At 43.6% G+C, this 27236-nt stretch overlaps 1 protein-coding gene across 2 annotated transcripts in view; it reads right to left on the bottom strand.

Moving 5' to 3' along the window:
* Sil1 (SIL1 nucleotide exchange factor) overlaps positions 1-20298 on the bottom strand; it is a 222164-nt gene extending 201866 nt beyond the window's left edge. The window contains exon 1 of one of the 2 annotated variants that reach the window (XM_055625668.1): positions 20179-20298. The gene's annotated coding sequence lies outside the window, so the exon portion shown is untranslated. Of the gene's footprint in view, positions 1-19673; positions 19692-20178 lie in introns of those variants that run through there. The other variant, XM_055625669.1, reaches the window with a different exon arrangement.
* Positions 20299-27236: the final 6938 nt, after the last annotated feature.

Genomic DNA, 27236 nt, shown 5'->3' with positions numbered 1-27236 from the left:
GGAAATGAAACTGTCCAAGTCAAAAGATTCTGCTTAGAGAAGCTGTTCTCCCTAAATGACCTTAAGCCCAATCATTTCTCTCTCCCCTCTTCTTTTCCAAATTTCTTACAGAAGTTACTTTCTATGTCCTGCCATTCTTCCAAGGGCTGTAGCCATAGTGACAAGCTGGCCTACTGCCAAAAATAGTCTAAAAAGATATCACCTTGTCTGTGTGTTCTATCTGGTCTTCCAAAATAAAAGTCCACAGCAGAGGCCAAAGCAGAAACACAAAATCCTTTACCCAGTAAAGATACAGAGCCAAACAACCAGCTGCCCCTGCAAGAAATAAATGATCCTCAGGGCAGGCAGTGCCCCCAAGTGACCTACCCAAAGGAAAAGGGAAAGGAAGAAAGGTTGCAGAAGCACACACTGCTCCCTAAAGGGACTTTAAACCCTCTCTTTTACTTCTTGTAGAAAGCATAAATGTACCCAAACATTAAATATCAAAGTCTCCCCTGATGAGGCAGCTTCAGAGGACTACAGATCTTGGCTCACAAAGCGACATCAGCAGCTCAGGAAGTTCGTATAAAGCTCTAATTGAGGCCAAAATTCTCCTCTGCAGAAACCGGAGGATCTTCCCCCTACCTTTCTATTCTTTAGGTGGCAGGGGTGGAATATAGAGAGAGAAATATTTACACAGTGTCAGGCTAGTGAAAGATTCCTTAGATGCAGGGATAAAATGCAAATCAGGAACATAAACATGAATTTTTGATATATTGCAAGGTTAAGCAACTAGTCCAATAGCAAGATCATAAAACAAACTAGATCACCCTGAATCCAAATACTTTTTCTTCTCTCAGTGCCTTATGGGTCATGTGTCTGTTTTTCATCCCTTCGCCACCATCTTCCAAGCCAGAACTGGGAATGCAGCTCTTGACAAAGCCCTCCAAGAAAGAAAAATCCTGTCTTCTACACAAGACCACCACATGGGTTTGGACAAAATGCAATGCAGCTGTATTTCCTATAGCGGTTCACCACAGGGAGCAGAGATAGCATCTGCAGCTACGGGGATAGTGTAATAACTTCTTCCCTGGAGAGATGTAAACATCATCTACCCTTCATTACAAGAACACAACAACATGACTCCATCCAAGTTCGCCCTAGGAAACCATCGAGTTTACCGATTTACAGAGCATGGGTAAGGGGTTGATTATAGGAACACAGATGACCATGAAGCAACCACACTAGAAAGTCTTCATTCAGCATGCATGATGGTTTCCCCATATTCATGTGGGCGGAGCCTCCTCCAGCTAACCTTCCCTAGCCTATATCCTCTAGCACTTTCCAAGATTCCACATGCATACAATGCTTGGGAGGAATGGTTGAAACATCAAGTAAGGGTCCAAAAACCCTCCCTAGCCCTCTTGATATAAGGGAATGTCAACCACCAACAAGCTGAATCACTGGGATAGTCTTTCACAATCAAGCACAGCTGATCTAATGCCAAGAGGGTGGCCACTGTACAACAGTGGATCAAGTTGGGTTTTGTAGAGAGAATATCTTATGTATTGTATGCATCTATCAACTATCAATTAAAAAAACATTCGGCCTATAGGATAGGTTTAATAGAAGGTGGGACATCCAGTAGACAGAAAGGATTCTGTAATTGAACCAGGCACAAGAAATTTGTTCAGTAAGATTTGAGGACACACACGTGGTACCTAAACAGAGGCAACCTGCCAGGTTACAGAATGTAGATTACTATAAATGGGTTATGAGCTAGTCAAAGGAGAGCCTATCTGTATGGCCTAACTATTTATAAATATATTTTGAGTCTCACAGGTCTTTATTCTGGGAGCTTGGGGACAGGAGGAAAAACCGCAACAGGGTTCCCTTAAAATCCTAAATGAGGTCCTGGAAAGATTACTCAGTGATTTCGAATGCATACTGCTCTTACAAATAACTCAAGTTCAATTTCCAACACCTATAATTTGGACATTTCACAACCACCTGTAACTCCAGCTTCAGAGGGATATGATGCTCTAGTCTCCACAGATACTAGTACTCGTGCATACACACAAACCCACACATTTACACTTTTAAAAATAAATCTTCTTTAACAGCTATATGTAGTGGTGTGTATACCTTTAATCCAAGCACTCAAGAGTTAAAGGAAGGTGGATCTCTGTGAGTTCAAGACCAGCCTAGTCTACCTTGCAAGTTGCAGGCCAGCCAGAGCCATGTTCCCTAAATAAAAACAATATCAATGACCCTCCCCTCAAAGATGTCTCTGCCTTTCCCAGGAGCCACTACTGCTAAGCACTAAGATGATGTCCAGAGCACCTTAAACCAACATCCGCTATGCCCCACCACTTCCTCAGAAAGTACTTTCAGGATATAAACCCCAGGTGAATCGTGGGTAGAGAGGATAGTAAATCTGTACCTCAATCGTCATCTACACAGCATCTCCTACAAGGAATAACACCCACTCACTGTGCTGTAGTTCAGGGTTAGCCCCGCCCCCTGCACTTATTTCAGAATCTGCCTCTTATCAAAATCTGTGTCAACTGATTATTAAAATGATAACTATTATTCCATTATAATAACATTATTGTGCTTTTTTCCTGTACTTGACATCTGTTGGCTGATAGGTTTAACTGGTACAGAAGCAATAATTATGCCATGCCTTCTCATTTCCAACCAAGCCTCTAGTGTGACTCTTTACACTAAGTCCAAATACAGCAAATAATCAGCCCAATGATGTTAACAGGGAGCATTCACCAGGCCTTTGGTGGTCATAACACCAGAAACAAAAAGCTCAGCTGGGTCCCTGATTGTCAACATACCTGCCCACTCTCCCAAGAAGGAGGAGGAGGAGGAATTGGAAACACCAACCAGAAAACAATTTATTGTGGAAAACACCAACAAGGCTGGAGGTGTCATATACCATACGCAGAAGGACAAGCAGTGCCCAATCACACACAACAAGAAAGGGTGAGAAGGACAATGCATTTCTCCACTGGGAGTTCTCAAATAAGTGGTTCCCGGAGAGCTATTTTGCCTGCTTCCCCATACACATTTCTTGGCAACTGCCACTGAAACTGTCAATGGGGAGAGGAGGGGAAAACAGAAGGATATCTTTGAGCTCCTATTTTGAAGCAGAGTATCAGCATCCTGGCCACAGGGCCTTTTTAATGCAGGGCCCACTAGGAGCTAGGAGGAGTTTGGAGCCCAAAGCAAAGAAGCAAATCAGGAAGCCTGTCAGCCAAAGCCCCTGAATCTACCTGTCACACTATTTCTGATAAACAGGGCTGGAAGAGATATGACTCTGTGACTGTAGAATATCAATATGCCTGAACTACACATCAGCCCTATTAAAGCAAAGGCAGCTCACAGCAAAGCTAGCTAAAAACAAAAGAGAAAACCAACCCCACCAGGAGAGCAGGCTTGGCTTGCTTTGTTCTCTACCCTGTAATACACAGGGCTTTTTTTTTTTTTTTTTTTTTTTTTTTTAATAAGGAGGAGAGGGAGCGGAAGGTTATTTGAATTTAAATTACCAGTGAACACTATAATTTGTATACAAGGAGAAAGGGATATTCAGGGGTGCCAAGCACAGGCTCATGGGACCTGTGTGGCTAAGGCAGTGGTGGCCCTGGGGGCTTTTTCCTTTTGCTTCAACAGGCTGCTTTCATCTCTTGGGAGCAGGCAAGTCAGTAGGCAAAGCCAATGCAGCACAAAGAGGCACTGTCTCCTAGGACTAAGGAGAAGATTGCCCTCTCAGGAAAAAAAACTCATAGATAACCACACAGAATGAACAAGATTAATCAAAAGTAAGCCATCTAAGGAGGGAGTTCTGAGAAGTGTTACTGAGGACCAGGACCACATCTGTCTTATTTACTACTACCCAATAGCCAAACAAACCTGACACAGAGTGGGTACTCAGCAAACAGTATATTAAATGCTAACTAGAAAGGATACTGGTTGGAAGAAACTCACAAAACCTAGAATCCGTTACTAGAGAAAGACATGATTTGCAAAGAATAAATAAAGGAGAACCTGGAGATTAAGGTGAGTATATATAATATCTGGGGTCCTAACAGACAGAAGGGGTCTAGTCAAATTACAGATTGGCCCTTGAAGGACAATGAGGAAGAGTGAAGAGGTGAAAGAGAAGAGGAGAACAAATGGTACAAAACATTGCCCATGTGCCTACTTACAGATAAACCTGAAAACTCCATGGGTACAAGTGAGGAAAGGAATAGAGCAAAGAGTTTAAATACCCTGGAAGTCTTCCAGCTAGCATTGGGCATAACAATGCAATGACCAGAAGCTTTCCACCACACTGTGTTTTGATTTCTCCAAAGGCAGACTGGCTTTGATTTCTCATAGAGAGAATGCTCTTACCAGTTTACACAAGTCAACTTGGTAAGCATGTTCCTGGAGTTTGCTAACTGGAACTATTGCTTCAACATGTTTTTATGAATTTCAAGTGTCTGTGAAAGCCCTCTGGAACTAAAACCTGGGTGACCAGCTAAGTCTGCAGAGGTCATAAAAGCTACCAGTTGTATGTACATCTGTACAACTCTCTTTGGCATAGCACAGGGGGACCTGCGGGCTGGGGAGATACTTTAGTTAGTGAAGTGCCTCTTGCATATGCATGAGGACCTCAGTTTAATCCCCAGAATTTACATAAAAAGCCAGGCCTACTGGCCTAGGCATATAATCCCAGAACAGGGGAAGTAGAAAAAAAAAAAGGCAGATCGCTAAGGATACCGCCAGCCAGCCTAAGCTAACTAGCAAGCCCCAGCTCCCAGTGAAGTAGTCTGTCCAAGGGGGTAGGGAAGGGCACATGCCTTTAATCCCAGCACTTGGGAGGCAGAGGCAGACATATCTCTGATGTTGTGGTCAGCCTGCTCTAGCAAGTTCCAGGACAGTGTGTGTGTGTGTGTGGGGGGGTGCAGGCTCCATAGACAATCCCTGTCTCACAAAAAAAAACGTGACATCCACATGCCATGCACTGTGACACACATGCACCAACACACAACAAATTTTCTTCAAAGATTAAAAAGGAACCTTCCCAACTCCCAGCTATGTCAGTGACACACAGAATTAGCTTTAAAAGCTTTAAATTGTGATTCGAGTAGAAATAGCAGAGGTTACATGCCAAGGATTTCTTCTTGGTCCTTAGAAATAAAAGAGCCTTCCTACCATGGTGCTCATGCAAAAAATTCCTAGTTTCGAGAGACCTTCACACCCTTGACCTCAGGAGTGACAGAGTTATGAAAGGCGGGTGATGTATAATGTATATTTCTCAAGAGACCAGCAATAAGGATAAACTGGTGTTTCTAATGGAGGTGAATATCCTTCACAAATTCAGGGGCAGCAAAGGACGATTAACTGTCTGAGGGTTCTGTAGAAGGGCTTCCATCAGTTAAAGATGGGTTTGTTTTTGAAGCTTAGGAAAGCTGATGACTCACCCAGGTGTACACAGCTGCTAGAAAGACCTGTGGGAAGAGGCCACCCAGCAAAAGAAAGCCCTGCATAGCGAGGAGAGTCTCCAGGGAATCTCCCACATGCTAAGTCATATATTGCCAGGATATTAATCCAAACCCATCTTGCACACTTTACAACGCTTACTCTCTCTGGGTTGTGGAGATTAAATTGGCATATCCAAGGACTGCATGAGTCCTTCCAATTCTATTCCATACTTAACTTCTTTGCTAAAACAATCTGTAACCTGGAAGCAAAGCCTCTACCTATAGCAGCAATAAGTCTCAGCAAAGCCTAGGAAACCAGGCTGTCAATTCAAACTCCCCCAAAATACACTATTCCAATAGTGCCTTACAATGACCTCATCCTGAAAAAAAAGACTATACTACCGATTCCTTCTAACAGCTGATGTGATTTAGAGTCCTGAATTAGGAAGGCTTGAAGCAAAAGCAGAAACACAACATGAGGGTTCTACTCGTAACCCAGCTGAAACAGCTCTGGAAACCCAGAGAAATAAGTCTACCAGACCACAAGAATGAAAAGCAAAGGATGTGGACGTGAGGTAAAATTGCTGAACACTCACAACACTATCACTGTGGCTCTGTGGTTCTGAAAGACTCTATAAACCTCAACTTTCTACTATAATAAAATAAAGGTGCTCGAAGGATCAGATAAAATAGCATATTTGTAAGTCTTTTTAAAATAATGTGTTTGAAAGGCCTTCAAACTTTAAAATTTGAAAATAATAAACTGCTGAACATATCTTAGTCCTATCATTCCAATGAATGATAAACACCAAGGCCAATCTGTCACCTTTGAACTACAGTCTATAGTGACTGGGTCCATGTATTTTCAGAGATATTTACAACTCAGGAATAAAGCTAAGTGAACTCTAATAAGGAAACCTACACATAGGTCTTTTGCAGATATGTTTTTAAAATTAATGATGAGTGCTAGAGACATAACTCATTTGGGAGAGTATTTGCCCAGCATACTCATAGCCCAGGGTTCAATCCCCAAAACCTCATAAATCAGGTGTGGCATTGCACACCTGTGATCCTCTTGCAAGGAGTTTAAGGTCATCCTCAGCTACATAGCAACCTGATGGCCAGGCTTGGCTACATTACTCTTATCTTTTTTTTTTTTTTTTTTTTTTTTGGGGGGGGGGGATGTCAGGCATAGTAGTACATGATTATTGGCTCAGCAAAGGCACAATTACCCAAATATTCAACGCCAGCCTGCTCTCTATGAGTTCCAGGCCAGGCAGGGCTACATAAAGAAACAGTGTCTCCCAATAACAACAACAATAATAATAATATAATAAAAGCAGCAGCAGCAGCAAGGGAGATGGCTCAGCACTCACACACAGACCTGTTGTCCTACATTCAATCCCCAGGTCCTGCAAGATGGCAAGAGAATGGACTTTGGAGCATTACCATCCGGCCACCCCATAGCACACATGCAACTGCACTCTTATACACAAAATAAAATTAATGAGTAGATATTATTACTAACAGGAGAGAAACATAGCTCAAGGGCAAAGTGCATGTGTAGGGCTCAACTCCTAGCACCAACAATACAAATTTGAAAATATAAACAAAGGTATATGATGAAATACCAATTTCCCTCCCATTCTCCCCAATTCTTGGTCATCCCTCACCAAAGACTGCTTTCAGTGTCTCATATGTTCTTCCAGAGATGTCCCAATTGGCTAGTGTCTGCCTAGGCTGGGAAGGTCAGCAGCAGCAACTCTCATTCCCTGAAGATAAGGCCAAATAAGGAAGTACTTCCAGGGACCGCCAGCAGGGAAGACACGCCCTGCAAAAGGTTCCAGGGAGTTACCAAGTCCCTTAGGAACTACACTGCTTTGCCCTTTAGCTGGCCACATTTAGGCCATCATTCCATACACTGGACTTCCTCCCTGTTTGCTCAAGCAGGGCTCTTCACAGAGTGCAGCCAGGACCTTGTGCGACACCGGCTGGAACACTGCAGTCCAAGAGCACCTCAGCAGAGACTGGGCAAGAAGGTTAAGACTTATAGAAATCTCGGGGAAGCCATCTTTCCAAACGTGCTTCGGGGGCTGGAGAAGTGGCTCAGTGGTTAGGAGCACACACTGTACTGGGCATTATGGTGCACGCCTTTAATCCCAGCACTTGGGAGGCAGGGTCAGGTAGATCTCTGTAAACTCAAGGACAGCTTTGTCTACAAAGTGAATTCCAGGACAGCCAGGGATACACAGAGAAAAAAAAACCAAAAAGGAGGAGGAAAGAGGAAGAAGAAAAGAAGAAAGAAAGAAGAAAGAACAAAAAGAAATTTGATGGGCCGGAGAGATGGCTCAGGGGGTTGGGTTTAATTCCCAGCAGCTACATGGCAGTTCACAACTTTCTGTAACTTCAGTTCTAGAGGATCTGACACTCCCACACAGACATACATTCAGTCAGGCAAAACACCAACGCACATAAAATGAATATAAATAAATCACTTTTAAAAAAGAGAGAGCACATACAGCTTTTGCAAAGGACCTAAGTTAGGTTCCTAGCACCCACATCAGACAACTTACAACTGCCTGTAACTCCAGCTCCAACAGATCAGATGGCTCCAAGGGCATCTGCCCTCATGAGCACATACCACACACAGACACACAGTTTAATATTATAAGTTGTTTTTCATAACCCAGTATAGAATGCAAGGGTGAACCCAAGTGATGTTCTACAACACCAGCCTAAGAGACCAAGTTACTATAAAAAATTAGGTACTCTAAACCAGAGCCAGGCTTTCACCAAAACCCCCTCAATAGCCTCCAGGTAGGTCCTCTATGCTCCTTATTCGGCTATGGAAAATCTAAATATGTAAATTCTAGTCTCTACCCAAAGGTCACAAACGCGCGTAGCCTATAGTCGATAAACAGACCACAAATGGGCTCTGGTAATCCCAAGAGACTGTACCAAAAATAAAATAAAATTAAATTAAAATTAAAAACTAAACCTCCTTCTAGTTTGTCTTGTAGTAGGAATAACGAAGCCCATGGGAGCCATACTCACCCAGGATAATGACAAGCTAACAAGCAGCCTCCCCTCATGACTCAACTCACTTAAACGCTTCAGTCTGACACTGGCCCACCGTTCTTTGCTGCTGCATACTGACCTTGCCCTGAAAATACCTGAAGTGATGACTCCCATCCAGTGAATAACAGAAGAAAGGCACAACTGAACAGGTACTTAAATTGAGCAAACAGCAGAATTCTGTATTAATAAGCATTACCATCAAACACCATCTCTTTGCAAAGAATGTGCTGAGGGGTGAGTACCAAAGACGGACAAGAGAATACTCTCTAAAGCAATTTCTAATCCAGTTAAAAGCATAAGACATATGCTAAGAAAGCGGTCAGCTTTGACTATGAAGGGCTTAAGAACAGAGCACGGTGAACTCATTGCAGCTGAGCATCGAGAAAGTGGGATTTCACCATCAGTGCTCAGGTTTCATGAATTCAACAGCATTTATGGTGTCTATAATATATTCAGCATTATGCTAAGAGACGCAAAATGAAAGTATAGCCCACGTCCTTGAGCAGCTCATACAGTAAGGAACAAATAACTAGCCAGAATAAGGAGTGCCAGATTCAATTAGCAAGTGTTGCTACGGGATACAGATGAGGAGTTAACAGGGCTCACCAAAGAAGGCAGCTCTGCAGCAGAAAGCAGGGCACCCACAATACTCTAGCAAAAGAACAGGCAGGAACACAAGCATATGGCACGCTTAGCACACCAGTTTATCAGGAGCAGAGGGGACAAGTGAGTAACAACTCAGTGTGTAATTCAAGTTGTAGGAAAGGGTTCACACGGCCATAGGTTTGGAACACCAGGACAACTTTACAGCAATGGGTGTCATGGAAGGCATCCAGGTCTGCGTGCTCACTGCTCAACACTGCATACAGGGAGACTACAAGCAGCAAATCAGAAGCAAAAAATAGGAGGTGGTTTCTGTAATGACTGAGACATAGTAATGGGAAACACAGAGCAATGAGATGAGGTAAGAAAGGAACCGCAGAGGCCTGTCAAGACGCTCAAAACAATGGCATTTGCTTGAAAATTCTCTAATTCCCTTTTTTTTTTTTTTTTTTAACCAAGTCAGACTGGCTTCCCACAGAATAATTTCATTCCGAAGAGCAAGGCATAGCTACAGTTATAGTGGCTCTTTGATCTCCTCCCCTTGAGGGGAAGCAGCCTTACCAGGCCACAGAAGATGACAATGCAGCCAGTCCTGATGAGACCTGATAGGCTAGGGTCAGATGGAAGGGAAGGAGGACCTTCCCTATCAGTGGACTAGAGGAGGAGTATGGGAGGAGAAGAAGGAGGGAGGGCGGGGTTGGGAGGGAATGAGGGAGGTGGCTACAGCTGGGAAACAAAGTGAATAAATTGTGATAGATTAATAGATAGATGACAGAGGTTTAAAATTCTTTAAAGAGTAAAATAAAGTGGTTTGAGATTAGCGTAGTGAGAAGGGCTTCAGTGCATTCATCTACCCCATTCTATCAGTTATAAAGACCTTCCATTGTTTGTTTTAGTTTTATTAGCACCACATTCTAAACAACTGAGCTAACCAACCACATCTGTTTTGGTTTTAGAAAATGGTGTCTTATGTAGCCCAAGCTAGCCTCAAATTCATTACATATTTGAAGATGTCCCTAAACTCCTGACTCTAGTGCTGGGATTACAAGCATGTACCATCACAACCAATACAGATATAAATATGTATTTGTGGGAGACTGAAATAGGGTCTCTCTGTGTAGCCCTGGCTGTCCTGGAACTAGGTTGTGTAGACCAGGCTGGCCTCGAACTCACAAAGCCAACTGCCTCTGCCCCAAATACTGGGATTAAAGGTGTGTACCACAAACCTAGCTCATCAACTATAAATATTGAAGGAAAAAAAAAACAGTCAACTTCAGCACAAAATTTTGTCTTCCTAGTCCTATACCAAAGGCCAGAAACGAGCAGAGAAATCAGAGGAAAGCTGTGACTAAGGTCCAGGATCCTTTAATAAGATCGCTGCTTCACATCTGCCTGAAGATCGGAAAGCAAGAGATAAATGCACTGTGTCAAAGGACCTCCTCCTTACAAGCTCTGAACAGCCAGCACCAACCCAATAAAATCTCCATCCTAGTGACTACTGACAGCAAAGCAGTTACACTTTCCATATCTATTTTCTCAACATAGCTACAAAAGAAGGTACTGTTATTCCCTTTCTATAGATCCAAAACTAAGGCTTACAGAAAACACTTAAATCTGGTAGTTAGCAAATAGATAGCATTACACCGCAGGCCCAAGTAAGTCTGTATAAAACTGTCCTGACATAAATTCTTTTTCTTTCTTTTCCTTCCTTCCTTCCTTTCTCTATAAGAGATGTATCCAAGGTTTGCTTAGGTCGCCAGATACAGTCCACTGGTGTCTACAGTCCTACCTTATAGAAAACAACGCAAGCTAGACAGTGGTGGTGCACGCCTTTAATCCCAGCACTTGGAAGGCAGAGGCAGGCAGATCTCTGTGAGTTTGAGGCCAGCCTGGTCTACAAATGGAGCCAGAGCTACACAGAGAAACCCTGTCTTGAAAAACCAAAACAACAACAACAAAAGGAAAACAAAGCAGTCTGGCCAGAGTACTATTTCTAATACAGAGAAAGACTTCAATTCTTATTTCCTTTGAGGTAAGAGCAAGAAGGAAGACACCCCTGTGTGAGCAGAAAACACATGAGCATAATTAGGAAATGTTTAACAATGAGATAGATGAGGCATGTCTTGGAAAAGGAAAGGTTTTCTCCTTCTCCACAGATTTCTTATATCCTGTTACCAGAGACTTTTAACCACAAAAGCATCTTGCCTCTTTACAATGCTCTCAACAATCCTAATAATTTCTCTGGTCACCCTCTGTTGGCTTCCTGGCTTGAATCCTGGCTTTCACTAGCACTAGAATATCACAAATGTAAGGAGCTTTTTAAAAGGTATGTGGCCCATTTACTTTCCCTGAGGCTCAGTTTTATCATCAATGAGAGGACCCATTAATCACAAAACTGACATGTTAGGCATTAAAAACCTACAGAGGTATCTCCTGGCAGTTGACAACAAAATCAAACAAATGAAAACAAACAGGAGATACAGATACAGCTCAGCTGGTAAAGTATTTGCTTAGATACTCAAAGTCCTGGGTTTGACCCCAGCACCACATCAACCACTATGACACACCTGAACCAAACAGAGTTTCAAAAAGCTCAAGGTCATCTTCAACTTGACCAACCTGGGCTACATGAGGCTCATTGAAACAGAATAACAATCATCAACAGCTACTCACTGTATGGGAACCATGTTTACAAGGCGGGTGAGAACTGAAAAACATCTACAGCGATTCCTTCCAGTCACGAAGTACCATGAGCAAAAGAGCCCAAGAACGGAGACTTTGCACCACAAACATGATCACACCCCCGCTAACCACTGAAGTTACCCTTGAATACCTGCTCAGGAGCTAGTCCTGATGTTTCATGAGTTCTCCACCTCTGAGAACTGTCTCACACAGTTCTGTGGGACTACTAGAGAGATGGCTCAGAGGTTAAGAGCACAGGCTGCTCTTCCAGAGGTCCTGAGTTCAATTCCTAGCAACCCCATGGTAGCTCACAACTATTTAGAATGAGATCTGGTGCCCTTTTCTGGCTTGCAGCCATACATGGAGGCAGAACATTTTCAATTTCTAGAACTAACATACAAAGCACATAGAGCATACATAATAATTTCTATGGGATTTCCACAACGGAAGCAGCTATCTGGCGAAACTCTAGAAAGGCAAAACTCTAGAAAACTAGCAGGCTTCAGTCCAGAGGACTAGCATTGATCGGTCACACCTCCAGTTTAATTGGTTGTAAGAATTTTATTTAAATTTTTTAATTTATTTTTTAAATGTATTTATTATGCATACAGTGTTCTGTCTGCATGTATGCCTGTGTGCCTGTGTGCCAGAAGAAGGCACCAGACGTACCAGATATCACTATAGATGGCTGTGAGCCACCATGTGTTTGCTGGGAATTGAACTCAGTACCTTTGGAAGAGCCACCAGTACTCTTAACCTCTGAGCCATCTCACCAGCCCTGGTTGTAAGAATTTAAGCCTGAGACAGTACCAAGAGGTAAAGAAATGTCCATTTAACTGAGGTACACGCCTACAGTTCTAGCACAAAAAAGGCCAAGACAACAGAATCACAAGGTTGAGGTCAGTTTGAACAACAGGCTAGCTTAAGCTTATTAGCAGGAACCCAACAACAAAATATAAAATTAAAATTAAGCTAGGTATAGTGGCACATACCTGTAACCCCACCACAAAGTTAGAGGCTGAAGGATCAGAGTTCAAGGCCAATCTCACGATATACTAAGTTCAAGGCCAATGTGGGCTACGTGAGACATACATGCATATTAAATTAAAATCAGTACTTTTTAAAAAAGAAATGCTGATTTTTAAAGTCTTCACCGGATCTTTTGGCTGCATTTCAGGTTCTTCTTTCCATTTCTAGAACTAACATACAAAGCAGAAAGAGCAGAGAGAGAAGTAGCTGCATATGAAGGTCGGTTCACCAACTTGCTACTACTTTGTCAGTGATAATGACAGCTAAAACACACAGAAGCTCCTTGGTGAGCTTCCCTGCCAGGGACCAAACCTCAGAAGCATGCTCCTTCCCACTTCCCTTTGCACTCGAAAAGTAACCTAAACCTCAAAAGACTACAATGTTCAGTCTGGGAACAGAGTCAGCTGTGAAAACAGACAGCCCACGGCACCAGAGAAGCAGATGGTAAATCAAAACACCTCAAAGTCTAAGGTTTGAAATAGAGACAATGAAGAACAAAGCCAATTCTAGTCTCTTTGGAGGAGCCCAGGTAGAAATTCTCTCTTCACCTCCTCCTCTACTCTCACTGCATTCCTTTCCCTACTCTCCTGGCATAAGGACTTGAAGAAAACAATCTGCTTTTGTTGTTCTCAAGTTTGGAAACAAGATACCACCTTTTAGTCCAGACTAGCCTCGAACTAAGAAGCCCAGGCTGACCTGCAGCTCAGGCTTCTCCTGACTCAACTCTCAAGTGCTGGAGATGAAAAGGCCATGCCATCACGCCCATCTTGAAGACATCAATCCCCAACAACGTTAAAAAGAACAACTTCTGTTTTGAAATACTAGGAATATTCATAAGCAAAACAGAAATGCTGTCTTACCAACATCTAAAAAGAAGGGGGTGGGAGAGATGGCTCAGCAGTTAAGAGCACTTCTACTCTTCCAGAAGACTCAGGTTCAATTTCCAGCACCCACATGACTGTTCACAACCATCTACAACTCCAGTCTCAGGGAATCCAACAACCTCTTCTGGCCTCTGGTACCGGGCAAACACATGATCACAAACATGCATGCAAAAGAAACAATCATACACTTTTTTTTAATTAAAAAACCTGCCAAGCAGTGGTGCAGTGGTGGCACACACCTTTAATCCCAACTCTCAGGAGGCAGAGGCAGGCAGATCTCTGAGTTTGAGGCCAGCCTGGTCTACAAAGCTACTTCCAGGACAGTCAGAACTACACAGAAAACCCTGTCTCAAAACAACAACAAAAAATTTTTGAAATTTTTCAGATCATTGAAAAATGATCTGAATTTCATTCCCAAATCCACATGATGGAAGGAGAGAACCACTCTGGACAATTCATCTCACTGCTTATCTGTGCTCTGGGGTAGACATACAAAATGAGTAAAAATTTTTTTATTCTAAATCTCATATGGGGTATGTATGTGGGGAGAAGTCCTCAAAACATGATAAACAATGGGGCTGGGGAGATGGCTCACTAGTTAAGAACATACACCCAGGTGCAGTGGGGCATACCTTTGATCCCAGCACTCAGGGAGGCAGAAGCAGGTGGATCTCTGTGCTTGAGGCCAGCCTGGTCTACAAAGCCAGTCCAGGACAGCCAGGGCTACACAGAGAAACCCTGGAGAGCGAGAGAGAGAAATAGAGAAATGAGAATGCCATTTTTGTTTTGTGTTTTGTGTAGCTCTGCAGGTCCTGGAACTTGCTCTGTAGACCAGGCTGACCTCAAACTCAGAGATCTGCCTGCCTCTCTCTCCTGAGGGCTGAGATAAAAGAGTGTACCACCCCTACAATCCCCCAACCCCTTCCCCACCCTTGCGCATGTGTTACTACTTACTGAGGAGTTAGGTTCAGTTCCCAGCCAGCATGCACATGGTACCTCACAACTCTCTGTAACTCCAGTTCCTGGAGAGCCATTGCCTTCCTCTGCTAATACTACGTAAGTGGTACACAATACATATATGCAAGCAAAACACACACACCAAGGTTGAGAAATACTTGATGAACCCAAAATGGTGGACTAAGCTACATATGGACATGTTACTGAGTTTGTGTACTGGTCAAAGATAGGATGACCAACTGTTTCCACTTGCCCTAGCCTTTCCTGGATTGAACCCCACATATAAGATATGGAATGGTCGCTCACTTTTCTTGTGGGAGAGATTAATGAGGCATTCACAAATGAGTGACACCAATATGATGGCCATAGCACTTCAGCAGCATTCCTAAGACTGGCACTTTCCAGTTGCCCACCCTAAGCTCAGAGCTCCCTGTCCCTCACCTTTAAGGCCTTGGCACAAAATACTTTTCATGCATTGACTCTGCTACTTCTCAATAACAAAGCCAAGGGCAAGATTAGGAGGCTGGGGACAGGCTCGGGGATGGACAGCCAGCACTACACCTATGAGCGGTGTGTGATAGCTAGTTTTAATTGTCAGCTTAGCTCAATGTGCAATCACCCAGGGAAAGTCTCAATAAGAGACCACCTCAATCAGGTTGACCTTAAAGTTTTTATTTTATTTATTTTATTTAATGTCAGTGTGTATGAGTGTTCTGCCTGTATGTTTGCACGTGCATGACTGGTGCCCTCCAGGATCAGAAAGAATCAAACCCCCTAGAACTAGAGTTACAGATGGTTGTGAACCTCCATGTGTGTGCCCAGAACTGAACCTGAGTGGAAAAGCAGCCAGTGCTCTTAACTGCTAAACTATCTCCCCAGCCCCGTTTTACTATTTCTAATTGTGTGTCTGTGTATGCACACCTGTGTGTCAGTACCTAAACAGGTCTGAGGCATAAGTTCTCCCCAGGACTGGAATTTCAGGCACCTGTGAGCCACAAACATGGACGTTGAGAACCAAGGTTCTATGTGAGAGCAGCATATACTTTTGACCACTGACCCATCTCTCCAGGCCTGGAGGGAGATTTTCTTAATTTGGCTGATGTGGCAGGAGCCGCTCTACATGTAGACAACTGCAGGGGTCTTCTGTGATTTCCACAGCCAGCAGAGTGAGGACCCCCGGGAGGCAGACGGCAGTTTGGGTCAACACAACTCAGGAGCCAGTGTTGGTTCAAACTTCTGGAGTCTGACCCCAGGTAGTTTATTTTAGGCGTTTTAAGCACAGCACATTTTGGTGAAAAGCTATTCTGGTGATAATGAACTCAGTTCCGCATGCACAACAAAGCATCCATGAATCTCTCTAGGAACAAAATAAGCTAAATATACATTAGATGTGACTACATTAAAACTCTTCATAAAGTCCATAGAGACAGGTTCTATAGACTGAGAAAAACAAAGTTATGATAAGGGCCTCGGAGAGGATCTAGTATCCAAAAAGTCTCCACCCCTAAAGGTAGAGCAAAGGTCACCAGGCTTTAAACACACCAACCCCCATTCTCTGGTTAAGCAGTCCTTCTCTTGAAGGGACAATCCTGCGTGTTTAACATTTCAGAGTTCCCCAGAGCTTATCTGTGAGCACAAAGACCTCCATCCCTCCTACAGACCACTCCGGCTCATGGTCTGGACCGTGAACTGTGCGACAGTGAAGAGTGAGCTAAGCAGGTGAGCATGCATTTCTCTCCGCCCTTGACTGTGAATGTGTGACTAGTGACTTACATTTTGTCTTGACTTCCCCAAAATGAAGGACTGTAACTCAGAATTGTGGGCTTAAAATAAATTTTTTTTTCTTTAAAGTTGCTCTCACCAGGGCAAGTTTATCACAGTGACAGAAATTAAACTACCGGCTGCTGGTGGAACCTGAAGGTACTACAAGCCTAGCCTAATGAAGGTCCCCCTAAGGAGTCTCCATTAGAAGACTACACAAGTGTGTTAAAAGACTAGCTCCTCACAGGTCAAGAAAAGTCCATGAGGTTCTCCATGAACCTGAGCAAAGAGAAACCATTACTGTTGATAACATGAACCAGGAGGGCCCATCATATGAATAACAAGCTATCATAATAAAATTCATAAATGAAATGAAAAAAAAAAAAAAAAGAGGGCAGAATATCTCCTCTTCAGACCGTATGTAATTAAAACATGAAGCTCTCTACTATAAAAGACTAAAGCTTGAAGCTTAAGGCCAACTCGGACAAGGCTAAAGTATCCTCACTCAGGAAGAGAAAAATTAGCACCACAAGGATGAATCTACAAATTGACACCCAATCTAGGAACTAGAGATGTCTGTGCTATAGAACGTGATAGAACACCAGCTGGGGCCCTGGGCAAAATCCTCAGGAACTACAACCAAGGAGCAAGCATCCTAAAAACATTCAGATGGGCTCTCTGTAGTGAGGCTAACTCAAGGACCTGGCAGATAGCTCCATAACACTTTCATTTAGGATGGAGTCAGTGTTGGAGTATAAATATACAAACATGAAAAAGACAGCAGACAGCACCCACCTACTTGGAGAAAAGGACAGCTTCCCCTTTATAGATTGCCATGTTCTAAATTTTTTCATTAACAGCAAATGTTTGGACTAGGATGTGGTTCAACTGCAGAATGTTGTCTGGCATGCACAAGGCTGTAGGTTTCGATCTCCAGTACTGAAAAGAAAACAAGCCCAAAAAAACTGTTTTGTTTCTTCTAGAGTGAAAACCTTTCTTGCATTCCTGTGTCTGAGAGTTTTCATGTGTGTCACTTTATTTAACTATCCTTTTAAGGAATGTCCCCATGGTAAGCAGTGGAAAACTGAGTCTAAGAGGCAAAGGACTTGCCCAAGGTCATATGGCCAATAGAGGTAGAGTTAAATATTCCTCTCCACTTTGCTCAAAATCCCACCGTGTCCTGCTCCAAAGAACTGTTCATTCACCTGCTGGGAGGACGAAGTACAGATCACATGTTTGAGGCCAACCTAGGTTACACAGTAAATCTGGGGCTACCCTAGGCTACAAATGAGAAACCATGCCTTTTTAAAAAATAACAGCATTAAGGCTGGGTGTTGGTAGCCCACACCTTTGATCCCAGCACTCTCCACCACCCCCACCCCCAAAAAAGAGAATATTCAGATTGGTTCTCTGAAGAAAGATTTCCCCATGGGACTGTAAGACAGCCTCCATAACAGCTTTATTTAGGACAGAGTAAGGGGAGACAGGAGGCAAGTGGTGGCGGGACACACCTTTAGTCCCAGCACTCAGGAGGTAGAGGCCAGCTTGGTGTATATACTGAATTTCAGGACACCTGAGACTACATAGTGAGACCCGTTTCAAACAAAACAAAACAACACAAAAAGCTATTTAATTCATCTGAGGACATACCGGTATCAAGGTTTATAAATGTGCCATTTAGAGATTTAAAGGAAGGAAGGAAGAAATAGTGTCAAATGTCAGTGAAAACAATTTCTGGGTATGGACTTTTCAAAACTGCTTTGGAGGGTAGCCATATCGCTTAGATGCTGCCCACCTCCAGCCCCCAAAGCCCACACCTATACCACCACTGAGAGGATAGTAAGCCTGGAGGTTCTAGTGTGTTTGCTATTTTGAAATCCATTTTGTTATTTTTCAGTTTTACTTAATTGGCTTTTTTCCCTGTCATGAGACATATCGGGGCTCAAAGTTGGCCTCAGTAGAGATGAAACAGCCTTCACAAAAACAACAGGAAGGAAGAGGGAAAAAAACAACATTAAATACCATGCAATTTTTATTTCTGAGCTGTCATATGCCTACTAACACATTCCCCATTCCCATTACCAGTAAAATATTCGGTCTTTCCTACTGCCGGTTTCCTTGAAACAGCACAGGAATTAATATGCAGATCGAATTTACTATTTGAAAGGTTATGGAGAGGTTATAACACAGCTGATATAGCAGCATGTCTTAAGCATCCAAGAGCCAAGTCCCAGTGGCCAATTTCTGACCCATGTTACACAAACAGCAATCCTAATATTACATTATGGATTCCATTAAAATTTTATCTAATCTCTAAATCTGTCTATACTTTATCAGAAATTCTTGAGAGTAAAGCTGAAAAGGCCATACACTGTACACACACACACCCACACACTCATACCCTCAAAACAAATACTGCTAGTATTTGTAAACACATCAGTTTCTTCCCTTAGTAAACATTAAGGATTCATTTTCGTCCTATCATGGGTTAATCTAATCATTTGTTCAAAACAGTTTTGTTTGAGGTGGGAGGTAAACAGAAACCTGGCATTATAAATACATTTTAGAAACTAATCCTCAACTGGGTGCACGTCTGTGATCCCAGCACTCAGGCAGGCGGATCGATGTGAGTTCAACCCAGCCTGGTCTACATGGCGAGTCCAGGACAGGCTACACAGAAAAATACGTCTCAAAAGACAAAAGGGAAAAAATAATAAACTTTTCCTACACATGGGTCATAGATTAGATACATAGATGGTCTCAAGCCTTCCTGGTCAAACTGGAACTCTGTGTAGCTACAGTGTAGCTGTGTGTAGGGTGTAACTATGTGTAGCTCTGTGTAGGAAGACACTGAAATTGCTGATGCTCCTGCGTCTACTCCTCGGTGCTGGGATGACAGGCATACACTACAGCGTATACACCTGGGATATGCGACGCTAAGGATTGAATCCAGGGCTTTATATTTGAGCTACAGCTCCAGCCCTCAAAATATATTTAAAGTCATCTAACAGTCCAAAAGAAGTTCCTACTGGTTTCTCAGCTGTTGGACATTTCTGGAATCCAGTCCTTTCCCATCAAAAGGATTCTGGGGCCACCTGAATGGAAACAGCAGAGGTGTGAGCAGCAGGCGCCCACATAATACTTTATCCGAAGTTACTGGGAGAAGCCTAGAGATTAAGCACAAAGTAATTTGAAATCACAACAAAATCCATAATCTTTTTACCTGTACGTCAAAGGCAAGTTTCACATCTACCAGAGAAAAGAAACCACGCAAAGAAAGAGGTAGAATGCCGAAGGGGTAGGGTGCACTTTCATTCGTCAAGAGACTCAGTAGGTCCTGACCAATTACCAAAATGCTTGTCTCAGTGAGAAACACCAAATTCACCCCTTCTTTGGACAGATGTGGGAAAACTGAGGCCGGAGGGGGAGAATCAAGAAGGAAACACAAAACTGACATGCAGCCCAAAGCCACTGCCCCTCCTCCGGCGGCGGAGGGGTCGCTGCGTGGCTCAGCGGCAACAGAACCGAGCACAGCTTCGGGGCTGCCAGCCCGGGGCGCAGTTGGACGTCTCGCCCGCGAGGCACTGAGGTGGACGTGGGGGGACCCGGAACACTGTGGGAAGGTGCGGAGAGCGCGGGAGGGAGGAGGCCGCTAACGGCAGGTGGCCGGGCCGGCGCCGTCCACCCCGCGTCCCGCTCCGGGGCCCGGGGGCCCCACCTCCCCCTACCTTCGGCTTTTCACCGCAGCCGAGGGGCAAACACAAGCCCCACAATTCCAGGCGGCTGCAGCGGCAACCAGCTCCTCATGCGCAAACGCGGCGGCAGCGGCGGCCCGAGTCCGGAGGCGCGTGGCTATTACGTCATCCCCAAGCTGGCCCAATGGTAACCTGCCAGAACAGCCTCCGGCACCTCCCGCTCCGCGCGGCATTGTTAGCCCCGCCTTCCGCGGCTGCTAAGCCCCGCCCTTAGCGTCTTCCAACGCAGAAATGATGTCCCTCCGCTGGGAGCAGTGTCTAAAAAGAGATACCCGTGGGCCTGGTCTTGTTTCCCTTCTAGAACTTCAGTTTCTTGTTTAATTTCCCAAGATCGTAACTTCTTTCTAGCGTAAGGATCTTCAGAAAGGAACCCGAGTGGGTGGGAGGTAAATATAAATCACGATGTTATGACTCAGTTTGTGACACACATTGAATCCTCAAGCAATAAATACTCCTTTGAAAAACTCTTGCAAAATAGGGCACCTGTAAGTCACCCGCTTTATATAATTCTGTTTTGAGTGTGTTTTATAAAATGATCATTTTAAAAATAAATACGTCGCCTGCATTTTTTTTTTCTTTTTGTTTTTTGTTTGTTTTGTTTTTTCGAGGCAGGGTTTCTCTGTGTAGCCTTGGCTGTCCTGGACTAGCTTTGTAGATCAGGCTGGCTACAGAACTCACAAAGATCCGCTTGCCTCTGCCTCCCCGAGTGCTGGGATCAAAGGCCTGCGCCACCGTGCCCGGCTGTCACCTGCATTTTGGTCCTGCTGTAACACTGTATATTTACTAAATGATGCACATACAGAATAATTTCACAAGATTAGGATTGCTGTCCTCCACTGTCATCAAAACAAAACGACAGCCTACAGCCTGGGAAAGGAGCTTCGCCAACCCTACATCTGACAGAGGTCTAATATCCAGTATATATAAAGAACTCAATAAGTTAAAAAGCAACAAATCAAGTCATCCAATTAAAAAATGGGGCACGGGGTTAAACAGAGAACTCTCTATAGAGGATTGTAGAATGGCAGAAAAACACTTAAAGAAATGCTCAATGTCCTTAGCCATCAGGGAGATGCAAATCAAAACAACCCTGAGATTTCACCTTATACCCATCAGAATGGCTAAGATCAAAAACTCAAGGGACAACACATGCTGGAGAGGTTGTGGAGAAAGGGGAACCCTCCTCCATTGCTGGTGAGAATGCAAATTTATACAACCACTTTGGAAATCAATCTGGCGCTTTCTCAGACAATTAGGAATAGTGCTACCTCAAGATCCAGCTATACCACTCCTAGGCATATATCCAAAAGATGCTCAAGTACACAAGGAAATTTTGCTCAACCATGTTTGTAGCAGCTTTATTCGTAATAGCCAGAACCTAGAAACAACCCAGATGTCCCTCAGTTGAGGAACGGATACAGAAATTGTGGTACTTTTACACAGTGGAATACTATTCAGCAATTAAGAACGAGAAAATCATGAAATTTGCAGTCAAATGGTGGAACCTAGAAACGATCATCCTGACTGAGGTATCCCAAAATCAGAAAGACACACCTGGTATATGCTCACTTATATAGACCTATAAGATAGGATAAATATACTGAAATCTATACACCTAAAGAAGACAAACAAGAAAGAGGACCCGGGGTAAGATGATCAGTCCTCACTTAGAAAGACAAATAGGATGGACATTGGAGGTAGGAGAAAACAAGTAACAGGACAGGAGCCTACCGCAGAGGGCCTCTGAAAGACTCTACCTTGCAGTGTATCAAAGCAGATATTAAGACTCATAACCAAACCTTTGGCAGAGTGCAGGGAATCGTATGAAAGAAGGGGGAGTTAATAAGACCTGGATTGACAGGAGCTCCACAAGGACCAAATATATCAGGGCACAGGGGTCTTTCATGAGACTGTTTCTCCAACCAAGGACCATGTACGGATATAACCTAGAACCCCTGCCCGAATATAGCCCATGGTAGATCAGTACCTAAGTGGGTTCTCTAGTAAGGGGAACAGGGACTATTTCTGACATGAACTCAATGGCAAGCTCTTTGACCCCACCCCCACCCCCCAAGGGAGGAGCAGCCTTGCTAGGCTACAGAAGAGGACATTGCAGCCAGTTCTGAAGAGACCTGATAAGCTAGAGTCAGATGGAAGGGAAGGAGGTCCTTCCCTAACAGTGTTCTCGGAAAGGGGCAGGGAGGAGATGAGGGAGGGAGGGTGGGATTGGGAATGAGAGAGGGGGCTACGGCTGGAATACAAAGTAAATAACCTGTAATTAATATAAAAAAGAAATAAAAAGGATTGCTGTCCTCTTTTCTTACAAATAGAACAAAGCTCAAAAAGGATGTTCTAGTTTACTTTCCATTGGTGTAAGAAAATAATGACTAAAAGCAGCTTGGGGGGTGGCGGGGAGGTTTATTTGACTTACAGGTTACAGTTCATCGTCTAACAAAGTCAGGTCAGGAACAAGAGGCAGGAACTGAAGCAAAGACCATTGAAAAATGCAACTTGCTGTCTTTCTTATTCTGGTTTGCTTGGCTACCTTTCTTACACCTTCATTGGGATGGAACTGCCCACTGTGATCTGGGCCCTTCTTCGATTACCAATCTAGAAAATACCAAAGGCCAATCTGCTGGAGGAAATTCCTCTACTGAGGTTCCTTCTTCCTGGGTGCATCAAGTTGGCAGCTTTAACTAAAGTCAGCTATAACAGGATAAAGGACTTACACAAGATCATAGAATGAAAATGGCAGAAGCGGGGATTCAGAGAGGATGGGACACCTCCAAAGCCATGGTTCCCTTTTTTTTTAAGATTTAGTTTTATTTTATGTGAATCGGTGTTTTGCTTGTATGAATGTCTGTGTGTTGGATCCCCTGGAACTGGAGTTACAGTGAGGTGTGAGCTGTCTTGTGTATGCTAGGAATTGAACCCAGGTCCTCTGGAATAGCATCCAGTGCTCTTAACCACTGAGCCATCGCTCCAGCCCCATATAGTCATCTTTTCGTGCTACTACACCACATCTATACAGACCCATGAAACCTGACTAGGAAAATAGTTACCAGTAATTCTAGGCCATTTGTTAGTGAAGAAAAAGGTAAACCAAGCCAGCAGCGTCCTCAACTGGCAAGTGTTCCCTAAGAAACAGCTATCAACTCGTTTCTGGAATTTCTTTCCCTTCTTTGTGTATTAGGTGAGCTTTCCGCTTTCAATTTACCTTCTTAATTATGTCAAGCAGGTGGAAAACTGACTTCATCATCACTGAGCAAAGCCTTGGTCCGTAGCGAGGAAAGGAGAATGAACTCCTGTGCGTAACTGAATAGAAAGTACAAATTAATGAGAAATGATAAAAACATTTCCTTGGGTTCTAGATAGGAAAGAACAGCAAACAGTTTACCCTCCTATGGCATGCTCAGAAAAGCAGTGGGAGGAGGTGGAGCCAGGAATAATTCTACCTTGTGTCATTGCTATACTATGTCAAAAATATTGTAAATCCAAAATGCACTTAATGTTGGGAATAATGGATTACAATCCAGCACTTAGCAGGCTGAGGGAGTGGGATGAGAGTTTGAGATCAGTTTGCATTACACAGTGAGGCTCTATCTCAGAAAACCAAAAAATAAAAAAATAAATAAATAAGACGAGAACTGTGTTTTCTGTACCTACCCTACAGTAGCTTAGCAGCACATATACCATAGAGCACCTGCTGCTCACCCCACTAATTACATGGCTAACTGGAAACCAGTACTACTCAGCATCTCGAGGGATGTGACAGATACTCTCCATCATCAGTTTCTTTGCATGATTTAGAATCGTCTAGCTGATGAATTTCTGGATGCATCTCTAACGGTGTTTAAAGTGAGAAGAGTGTGGAAAGTAAGACGAACATCAGCGTTCATCTCTTTCTGCTTCCTGGCTGGGACAACATAGGACCAGCCTCCTCGTGCTCCTATTACCGTGCCACCGTAAAGGACAGCAAACTGCAAACCACAGTAAAAGCTGTTTCTATCAGGTACTTATCTAAAAAAAAAAAAAAAAAAAAAAAAAAAAAAGTAATGATACAAGGGAATACATTTGTTTATTTGTGTCTTTATTTTGGTGAGACAGGGTCTCACTTCATAGCCCTAGCCAGACTGCTACTAACTGTACGCAGTCTGGCCATGAACTTACAATCCTCCTGCCTCAGCCTTCGGAGGCAGAATAATATAGGCATAAGCTACCACACCCAGCGAGAGGGGACCTTTCACCACATACCTCAAATCCTACTGCCAGGAATCCCTCTGTGTTCTAGACTTTTGGTGCTCTCGGATGCCAGCCATGGCTGTGGAAATGCGGCTGTATGTGAAATGTTACCTGTGGGTCCTTAAGCTCAAGGAGCTCAGGGTCAAGTAAAAAATACAAAAATGTAAAGAGAGCAAATTGAACAACCAGCAAGTACCATTTTACAGTAACATTAACAAAGGGCTCAAACTACTATCCACTTCATTCACACTGCAGTTGTCCAAAATCCCTCTCCTTATTTTTTTTTTTTAATTTGTTTTGCTGGGTATTGGTGGATGATCTACATCTTTAATCCCAGCTCTCAGAAAGCAGCGGCAAGTGAATCTCCATGAGTTTTAGGCTAGCCTGGTCTACGTAGTGAGTTCTAGGACAGTCAGAGCTCAAGAGAGATGCTGCCTCAAACATTTTTTAATTTTATTTTTTTAAATATGTGTGTATGTATCTGTGTGCCCGGGTACGACATGTGTCTGTGAGTGTGGGTACCCACCAGGAGTTATAGGCAATTAATTGTGAGCTGCCCAGTATGAGTGCTAGGAACCTCTTCACCATTGAGACGTCTCTCCAACCCTTCCTTCCCCCAGTCCCCTTTTGAGCAAAGTCTTCACATACATGATCTGTTCCAGACACTGTTGTGAGGTGGTGGGGAGGATTTTGTTCCCATTGCCATAGAAACAAAATCTCTGAATCCTTTAGAGATGTGCTGCCCAGCTATGACTACTGGATAATAGACTGGAAAGTACCTGAGTACCTAAGCAAGGATGAGAGTAGTCCCAAGAAAGCTAAGTCAGAGAGCCAGCATGGAGAAGCTGAACTCTAAGGAAAAGTCCAGAAAAGACTAAAGGGAGCACTCATGTTCAGAACTGGAGTCCACAAGTGCCCACGCTGTACTGGGAAGAGGTAGTTCAAGCCTAGGCAGGGGAGAAACCAGCTGACCTCTCCTTAGACTTGGGCACACATGAGCATGTATCACCAGCTTCATGGGTGAAAGTCAAGAATTCTAGTCTCGGGCCAGCAAGATGGCTCAGTGGTTAGAGGCACATGCTGCGAAGCCCGAAGACCCGAGTTTGGTCCTAGGGGCCCCTGTGGTGGGAGGAGAAGATCAAAAACCAACCCTAATAAGTTATCCTATGACCTGCTCCTTCATGAGTGGCATTAGCGTGCCAACACAGATATACACATACACATGAATAATTAAAAGTAAAACTACAACCAAGTTTCTGTTTAATTCTAGTTTCAATACCCAGGACCACCCCACACACCCCGTGACTGCATCGCTAAAGGCCTCAAAGACAGAACAGAGAAAGGAATGAAATAGCACAGTATTTTGAGTCCTTATGAAAGGGTTATAAAGGTTTCTTGATGGCCGACTCTAACCCACTAAAAGGCTTTGGCAGCTCCAAGGGGCTTGGGCCAGAGGAAGGTCAGTAGATTTAAACTGCACTAGCTCTCAGCTAAATAGGCCTTTCTGTTTCAAAGGGAACATACTGAAAAGAGAGAGGGAGAGCCAGAAGACAGACAAGATTTCAAAGTATTTTCACACCAAGGCTGAAGCAAAGCTCCAAGAACCACAGCTCTGTCAGCAGAAGGGCTTCAACCACACATCTATTCGTGTACACAGACATCTGACAAAATGACTGCCTGTGGGCACCCACAGAGGCTCGGAACTGCAGGAGTGCACACACACACAGGGCAGACCCACTGTTAGTCCTGTTCAAGTTACTCATTGCTACACAACAAAGCATCCTTCGATTCAGTCTCTTAAAACAATAATTTATTTAGCAGCTTGGGCAGGAGACAGCAGAGAAGCATCAACTCTACTCCATGCATTGGCAACTGGGATGTCATGACAAGGACAAGGTGCTCAATCATGGGGCTGAGTTGACTCTGGATGTTGGTTGGAATCTCAGCAGGTGCTGTCATCCAGGACACTGACAAACCTGTTCATGTCTCTGCTTGGCCTATTAAATCCATCTTCCACTGCTATAACAGAATACCACAGACTGGGTAATTTGTTTTTGTTTGTTTGTTTTTGTTTCGTTTGGGTTTTTTTTTGTTTTGTTTTGTTTTGTTTTTTGTTTTTCAAGACAGGGTTTCTCTGTGTGGCCTTGGCTATCCTGTACTCACTTTGTAGACCAGGCTGGCCTAGAACTCAGAGATACAACTGCCAAAAACCAACCAAAAAAGAAAAAATAAAAATAAAGTGCATTCTGCTTATTCTGGCTAGTTTTTATTGTCAGCTTAATACAACCTAGAGTCACTTGGAAAAAGGGAACCTCAATTAAGAATCACCTCCATCAGATTGGCCTAGGGCCATGTCTGTGGTAGACTGTATTGATTAGTAGGGCTCAGCCCATAGTGGCATTGTCCCTAGGTAAGCAGGCTTGGGCTATATAAGAAAGTTAGCTGAGCATGAGCCGGAAAGCTAGCCAAAAACAGCATTCTCCATGTTTTTTTACCTCAGTTTCTACTTGAGTTCCTGCCCTGTTATTTCTCAGTGAAGGAACCTGACCTTGAAGTGTGAGAAGAGAATTAACCTTTTCCTTCCCCAGGCGCTCTTGGACATAATGTCTATCACAGCAGCAGAGAAGCAAAGCTAGAACATGATTCTCACAGAGGACCTGGGTTCAGTTCCCAGGTGGCATCCAAGGGCATTGCACTCATTTGCACTAACATGCACACATAAACATATATACACATGTCTTAGTCAGGATTTCTATTGCTGTGACAAAACACCATGACCAAAAAGCAAT

This window comes from Psammomys obesus, unplaced genomic scaffold, assembly GCF_907164565.1.
Source record: "Psammomys obesus unplaced genomic scaffold, mPsaObe1.curated_primary_1811, whole genome shotgun sequence".
NCBI classification, from domain to species: Eukaryota; Metazoa; Chordata; class Mammalia; order Rodentia; family Muridae; genus Psammomys; species Psammomys obesus.
This window is presented reverse-complemented; position numbering and strand designations above follow the sequence as displayed.